Genomic DNA, 9099 nt, shown 5'->3' on the forward strand with positions numbered 1-9099 from the left:
TTAAACAGAACCTGACAAACAAGTCCCATTAAAACACCTGTGATCTAAATATAAACAGGTTAATAATCCAATAATGCTACTTTACCTAAATGTAATCTTGAATCCCTAAATATCTGGTCAGACCCCATATGGTACTTTTACGGTGTAAAAATGTGTTTGAAACTGTGTTCCAATTCAATGTTATGGGTTCAGGCAACAAAAAGGCACAATTCACTTAATTAAGCCTATGGGAGGTGAAAAAATATGTCTTGATTGACATTACATTTGGGCATGGCAACTTGTCATGGCACTGCCTGTAAATAAAAACAATTCGTTTTTAAGAGATTTTAAAGATTTGGGGCATGTGAAATCTTTTTGAATTTTGTTAGATTTTTGTTTTCCTTTTTGAAATCTTTTTGAAATGTTTGATCCCTTTCACTCCCATTGGTTTTTATCTTATAAACTATTTATGTGTGTACATTGTTAAACCTTTTTTTGGAACGAATCATTTCTGTTGTTTTAAATGATTATGAAAGAAAAAAGATTGTGGCTTTTTCAATGTTTTCAGTATTGGGGTCTGGCCAGATGTTTGGAGTTAACAGCAAGTTCAGTCAAAGGTGTAAGTGTGATTTTAGTTGTTGCTGTTCTTTAACATCTATAAAGCCCATTGTATTGTAATGTGTACTGATTACTGTGGCAGATTTTGGTTTAGCCAGATGTGCAGATAGCTAAAGTAAAACATGTGAAATGATTCAGGCGGTATCTGGACAACTGTTTCCACTCTGTTTTTGGACACCTCTACACAGTGGAACAGGTCCTGACTAGTGGCTGATTACGCATTACTCCTAGGAATTCAACAATGCTGGTGAAAAGTTCCATAATCCTTTGTCTTTCTTTCCCTCACTGCACTGATCAGTTGCATTTTGATCAACTAACTCAAGCATATGAGTTATCTGCCTTATGATAGTTCACTTTGCCTTGGAATGTAATAAAATCTATGCATAATGTATGAATTGAATGTATTCTATTGTAAAACAGCATTCATATGATGCAATTCTAGCTAGGAGAAAAATATTTTGGGCAATCACTCAAAAGGAACAACATCCTAGAAGTTTTGCTTAATAACGGTTTTAACCCCAAAATCATCCCTCACACAGCAGAGCAGGAGAAGTAAGAGCAGTAAGTGCATGGATGAGACACCTACTATATACTGTATGCAGGAAACCCATATACCAGGCCTCGAGGCTTTCTACGCATCTGTGGTTTAGAAGCTGGAAAATATCTCCCCTCACCTTGAGAAGGTCCAGTGCTCCTTTCCTTCCCTCCTCTTCTCCTCCAGCGAGAAGAAGACCTTCTGCATAGTCTCCAGCGTCTCCTGCACACTCAGGTGGTCAGCCCGGACCCCCTCCACATCCTCATGTGCTTGCAGGTTGTAGGACGCCTCCCCATCTTCCATCCCACTGGCGTCAGATACTGCTTGGAGTGCTGCCCTGTTCTGCAGAACCAGGAGACGGGAACGCTCAAACTCCTCTGGCTCGGCGATGTTATCCCAGCAGACTGGCGAGGAGGGGGGCAGCCAAAAGCGCTGGGAGCAGTTGACGGGGTTCCCTGGGGTCTCTGTCACAAAAGGGCTGTCAGCGGGGAAGCTGTGTAGGAGTTCCTGGAGGAGCAAGGACCCGGAGCCCCACTCCCAATCTCCCTGCTCTGGTTCCCCTGATTCAGGCTCTGACTCTGGCCCCAGACCCACATCTTCCCCCTCCACTGGGCACCAGACACTCAACAGGAGGCAGTACCACAGGCAAAGCCATGGCCAGCTCATTCCCCTCTGGAGCAACAGCATTACAAGGCTGGATGAGGCATAATGGATTATTCAGATCAGACATTATTCAGATGAGAAACAAACATGGTCTAAGTCTATACACAATTAATCATCTAAAACGGGAGCTCACACTTAGCCATAGGAGTGTTGCTTTAGACATTAGAATTTATTTTACTTATTTCTTGTCAACATATGCTGCAGACAGTCAACGTTTCATAAAAGTCAGTGTAGGCAAACAATAGAGATTCTCACTAATTAATGTTCTCTTTTTTACGTTTTTGTATGGCAAACATTTATTTTCTTTTAGTGAATGTCAATGGGACAAGTTGGATAAAGAAATACAAATCATTCAGTAAAAAAAGAAGAAGATCTAAACCAAACCATATGCATTTTCGCAACCGAAAGAAATACTAATGCAAACGAGTCGATGCCGCTCTGCTGGATAAATGATCCTGACAGCCGCTTTATTTTGCAAACAATGTCTTATAGCCTATAGATGCTCCGGATAATTCTGATTATTCACAAATTCTGTTTAAGGCAAAAGATATACTTACGGGCGCCTTCACAATGCAGTGATAGCCTATTGTAAAACGGTTTCATGCATACCGGTATTACCTTTTGGAGAAAAACCCAGAGGCGAATCCAGTTCAGTCTGCGTGTGCGAGTGAAGTCAGCCCCCCATATAACGAGCTGTCGGAAAATCTGACTCGCGCTCTAACGCAGAACATGCTGCACCATTTACTTGCCGAATTCCACTGCGACTCAATTTGTATATATTTGTTACCGATAAATGCCATTCAGTGGGCCTGGACTAGTGGTACTCACCAACTATTTCTAGTTAGTTAATTAAATTGAGAGCTTGACATATTATTTTGTTGGGAGCGCTTTTCATGACAACATAGGCTACATTTCTTCCATTCACTGTGCGGTTAGTGCATCATCGATTCCGCTCCTGCCCCATACCCTTCCCCCTTCAGAAAGTGAAGATACAAGTTCGGGTTTTTATGTTCAGAACACATGTTCGAAAACATTTGTGAGCTGCGTTTTTTCGTCGATACTCAGAGCAAAGTAGCAGGGGCTCTAAAGGATAAAACATACAAAACATACAAAGGAAAACATGCTATGACATTACATAGTTATGGTTATATGGTTAGCTGTATATCATGAAATCAATCATGTTTAGTTGTATGTCGCTATTTTTCATATACTCCGTGCCTTTTGTTGCCAAAACAGTGTCTGTCTTATCCTAAACCTACTGCTACCAGGTTTTAATTCTAAACATGTCACTACCACATTTGAATTCTAAACCAGGCTGTTGCTACCAGATTTTATTTCTAAACCTGTTGCTACCAGGTTTTAATTCTAAACTTCCAGCTACCAGGTTTTCATTCTAAACCTGCTTGGGAACCAGTTCCAAAACAACCTGTTATTTGCAGGTAATTGGAACCTGTTGTATGCAGGTTCAAGGAGGAACATATCATTCCTAAACCTGCCAGGCAAATACACTGCTCAAAGAAATGAAGGGAACACTTCAAGGATATGCCTCCCCAGACCATCACTGACACGCCAAAGCGGTCATGCTGGATGATGTTGCAGACAGCATAACGTTCACCACGGCGGCTCCAGACTCTTCCACGTCTGTCACATGTGCTCAGTGTGAACCTGCTCTCATCTGGGAAGAGAACAGGGCGCCAATGGCGAACCTGCCAATTCTGGTGTTCTCTGGCAAATGCCAATCGAGCTGCACGGTGCTGGGCTCCCACTTTGATTGATTGATTGAAAACTTTATTAGAAGATTTGCAGAAGTAGGTACATGAAAGTACATATTACATACAAGGTCAACTAACAGGATAAAAACCCAAGAAAGCCACTGGCTTATTTCAATTGGGGTCCTTGATTCTCAATTCATCGTTCATGTAAGACGGACACGTACTATCTACAAGATAATACAGACAAATAACTAGTACTATCTACAAGATAAACATACATCCAACATGGGAAGAACAATACAACAAAACATAAGGTATGTACAGCGGGTAGGACAGGTGGGGACATACACCACAGGTGGGGGCGGGGGACAAAACACAAAGTATGTACAGTGGGTAGTTCGGGCAGGGGGACAGACATATAATATGTACAATGGGTAGTTCGGGCGGGGGGACAAAACAACAAGTATGTACAGTGTGTGGTCATGGTGGGGGGGGGGGGTACAAAAACACCAGTAGATTTAATAATAACATTGCGTTTGCTCAGAGTGTAGACCAGGTAGGGGGGTGGGACAAAACAACTAGTATGTGCAGAGGGTATTTCAGGTGGGGGGGGGGGGGGGAGACATAACAACAAAACAACAAGAATATATAGAGGGTAGTCCAGGTGGGGGTGTAGTCTTTTAATTTGATTTTTGATTTAGAGGGTCCAGTTACGGATTGCAGCCTCCTGTAAATGTTTTTTGAGAGTGGTTTTGAAGGTGGGCAGTGTTTTGCACTCCTTTAAGATTATAGGAAGGGCGGTCCACATTTTTACTGCATAGTTTGCAAACGAGTTTAACCCCTTGTTTGTGGTGCAACGCGGTTGAACGTGGTTCGTGGAGCTTCCTCTGGTATTGTATGTGTGGACGTTGTTCACTTTTTGGAAGTATGTTGACAGGTACTTGGGTGTCTTTGTGGTGTAGCGTATCTTGAAGACCAGGCCCAGTGCAAGCTGCTGCACTCTGTCAACTACTCGTAGCCAATCAAGGCTCAAAAAATGAGCAGCGGTTAGATGTGTCCTAGGGTTGAGGCCTAGCAGAAGCCTAACCAGTTTATTTTGGGCTGTCTGGAGTCTTGTTTTTAGGGCCTTTGTGGTTCTATAGTACCATGATGTTACGGCATAGTCGAAGTGACATTGAATGAGAGCTCCTGATAGGGTCCTCAGTGTATTTTTACTGACAAGTGAGGATATCCTGTACAATAATCTAGTTCTATGGTTGACTTTTTTGATTACTTTTGCTGCCATTTTATCTCCGGAAAGATTTGCCTCTAAGATGGAGCCCAGGTATGTAATATCCTCTTTTCTTGTGATAGTAATGTTACCCACTTTTATATTGTAATTTACAGCCTTTCTGAGTTTAGATGGGGATCCGTATAGGATGGTTTCAGTTTTACCTAGGTGTATTGATAGTTTATTGTCAGCTAGCCAGATGCAGATTCTACTCAGTTCAGTGCTTAGCGCTTTTTCCACCTGCAATATGTCCCTGTCAGAGACCAGCAGGATGTCGGCCCTCATGCCAAACTCATGGGCACGATCCCAATTCACCCCTACGGCTCCGTTTTCACCCCAATGGCTCCGTTTTGCGCGTTCATGTGTTTTGGGTGTCCCAATTCATTATTTCATCAAGGGCTAGGAGGAAGGGGGAGGGCTATCCACGGCTCCGTTTGGAGATTTACGGGGACCACGTTCGATTTCGCTCTAGGCAATGCGGAAGACAGCCACAAATGTCATTTACTTTTTCTGTAATAGGCTAGGTGCACGATCTCACTACTTCCTGAAAGGCAACTGGTATGAACATATCCTGTCTCACCAGTGGCGTACCGCAAAATCCCGAGGCCCACCCGCAGGCGAATTTGCGAAACCTAGGATGGTAGGGGGTGGCAGGGCAATACCGCTACCTGATTGGTTGGCGAAGCACTCCCTCATTGCCCCCTCATTGGCTGGCAATACCGCTACCTGATTGGTTGGCGAAGCACTCCCTCATTGGCTGGCGAGTCTACCATCTAAAGCCAGACTCCTTGCTATAAGCTATAGCTTGGGCTAACGTAAACGGCTAACGTAAACGCTAGCATGCGGCGTGTGAACGGGTTGAAATGCACGCCCAGAGAAGTTAGAAGTCATAAGGAAACATGTTTATTGACTGGGCAACACAGTGTAAAAATACACAGCTTCATAAAATAAACCAGAAACACTCATTCTGCAGTCTGCACGTTTTATTCTGATATTAACCACCCACAAACCATATTACTGCATAAGCAACCACACAGGGGAAATACAGTATCAAAGGAGCAGAACATTTCAGGAACATTTCAGAACTTTAGGAGTTGTTTAAACTTGAACTCTCTTAGATTATATTCAAGCCGATGTAGCGGTACATTTATTTTAAGGCTGCATAAAGCCTACAGCATAGACCCTATGGTTGGCCTGGACAGCTATCAGCTACAGCGCGCTGGCCGTTTGCTCAGAATCATTCTGACACCGTATGTGTGACTGTGTGTGTGACATGTCCATACACAAACGACAACAAGAACAGACCGACAGGCTACACACCACCCCGAGTTAATTTGATTCATAGATTAATAAATATCTCGAATAATATAAAATAATAGGCTATTCTTACCTTTAACAATGACCAAAACGTCCTCTCCTCCTGGCATTAGTCTGTGCGAAGTCCTTCACTATGTAACATAGTTGTTTGTTAAATCCATTTGACGTGCGCGCTGGCTTTCAATGCTGAGAATCGCTAGTCTGGAAAGTCTGTCCTGGGACATGGTGCTTCTCAGATAGCTTTTGATAATTTTGAGTTTTGAAAACGATCTCTCGGACAGGTGCATCCACGACGTTCGTCCCTGACCCAGGGGCTAACTGCATCCCTACCCGCGTTAGTCGCAGAAGCTGCTTTGGGTCGGTTTGTGAGAAAATATGACATTTTGGGAAGTTTCGCTGCATTTTGTTACATTTTATATTGCTCTTGCCGTTTTTGCGCACCACTGAGGTACTTTCGCTTGCTAATTTTTCTGCAGGGTCTTGTGTCTCGCTGCCTAAACATTTTTTTAATAAAAAAGTTTGTATCGTAGTGCCGAGAGACGGGAGTCGGAGGCGGCGTATCAAATTACAAAGCTAAATGTTTAATGAAGAACATGAACGATTGTCAACAACACACTCAAGCAGTAACTGAATAAACAACTCGGGTACCACGCACTTAACTGTCCGTGCGGAACAATACTCCCAACCCACCGTGGGTGAATTATGTCAACCCACCACAGTATCCAATGTTAGGGGGCCCCCTAGAGGCTGGGGGCCCCCCCGCGGTGCGTCGCTTGCGGGCCCGTCCCCTACGCCACTGTGTCTCACTCTATTGGTTTAATTTATTAATCAGCTGTGCGGTAAACCGTTGGAACACACAGTGCACAGCTGATTAATCAATTAAACCAATAGAGTGAGACAGGATATGTTCATACCAGTTGCCTTTCAGGAAGTAGTGAGATCGTGCACCTAGCCTATTACTTATTAATAAAGATTAGAACAATTATGATAACCATTTTAGGCCCGATCCCAATTCACCCCGACGGCTCAGTTTTCACCCCTTCGGCTCTGTTTTTGCGCGTTCACGTTTAGGGTAGCGTCCCAATTCATTTTTCATCGAGGGATAGGGGTAAGGGGGAGGTATCCACGATTTTCGGTAACCACGTTTGATTCAGAGCCATGGCCCTACCCCCCAGCATGCATTGCGAATCATCTACAGAAATTTGATTTCGCTCTATGCAATGCGGAAAACAGCCACAAATGTCATTTACTTTTTCTGTAATTACTTATTAATAAAGATTTAAAAAATTATGATAACCATCTTATTATCTTAGTTTAATGTTATTTCAATGCATTATAGACCTTTTCTTTATTTATGTGTTTTTGTTTAACAGGCATAACAAAAAAAAACGCTTTTATGCCAAGGTGCTGTGTCTAACGTTACAGGCTGATTTGTACATGACAGTTGTGCATATGACACCTACTAATATCATTTCAATGCATTATAGACCTTTTCTTTACAACAAGCATAACAACAAAAGTCGCTATTGTGCAGATGTGCTGTGCCTACTGCCTATGCTTAACATAGACCGTTCCACAGTCCAGCACGCTTCGGGTGGGAGGGTGAGAGCGATTCACATTTGTACAATGCTGTTTATTTAGAAATAAATTATTACCTGTGGCGTTTGACAGCGGCTGATGGTAGACATATTTAATGTAAAGTTATCTATCTAACATTAGGCTGATTTGTGCATGATTGTCGTGCGTTTTGACCTAGTTCCATGTAACATTTGAACACCTTGATGGTATATGACAATATAGCTGTATAGTGGCACTTATTAAACCAAAACAACCCACAATCTAATCCGAGCAGTTGTTATTATGTAATATTATTGATGGATGTGCCATTTTTGATGGGGAGCAGTGAGCGGGAGACTGGATGTGAGCATGTAGTTGACTAATACCGGGGACAGCCAGCATTCCTGTCACTTCGGATTTCGGAACGCCATAAAAATAAATCTGCGCTCCCTGTCTAACATTATATATCTAACGTTACAAGTTTTAAGGGTGATCTGTGCATGATAGTGCTGCATTTTGACATAATTCATGTCGCATTTCCCCCCATTGAGCTGTATAGCGGTACTTATTAAACCAAAACAACCGTTATCTATCTAACGTTACATATTTTAAGACTGATTTGTGCATGATAGTCATGCATTTTCACATGTCTATTTCCCCCCTTTAATGGCATATATCGATATTTGCCAATGTGAATCGATTATTGTATCGCAAGAGGCCACGATAAGAAAATCGCTGTATCAATATTTTGTCCCACCCCTAGTTCACATGCCCGGGAATTGTCTGCAGACAGTGCAGTACAGTTGGTATTGTGGTATTGTTCTCCACCCACGGATATGCTTCTGCGTCTATTATTTTTCTCATAATCTAACTTTGCTAACCTCGGCTGAAATATCTTTTTTGGGACTTTTATCCAGAAATATTTTTTTTCTGACTTTTATTCAGAAATACTTTTTATTTTATTTTATTTTTTTACTTTTATTCAGAAATTTAAAAAAATCTGACTTTTATTCAGAAAAAAAAATGTTGGGACTTTTATTCTGAAATATTTTGGGGGGGACTTTTATTCTGAAATATGTTTTTTCAGATTTTTATTCTGAAATATGTTTTTTCAGACTTTTATTCTGAAATATGTTTTTTCAGACTTTTATTCTGAAATTAAAAAATGTCAGACTTTTAATCTGAAATATTTTTGGGGGGACTTTTATTCTGAAATATGTTTTTTGGGACTTTTATTCTGAAATATTTTTGGCGGGACTTTTATTCTGAAATATTTTGGGGGGGACTTTTATTCTGAAATATTTTGGGGGGACTTTACTAGAGAAATATAATGAATGAATGAATGAATGAATATGAATGAATGGTCTTTATTGTCATTGCTATAGTACAGGTACCAAACAACGAAATTTAGGATGGGGTGGCTCCCCTGGTGTTAGGAAAGAAAAAAA

Source organism: Nansenia antarctica (assembly GCF_963989245.1).
Source record: "Nansenia antarctica genome assembly, chromosome: 5".
In the NCBI taxonomy this organism is placed as follows: Eukaryota; Metazoa; Chordata; class Actinopteri; order Argentiniformes; family Microstomatidae; genus Nansenia; species Nansenia antarctica.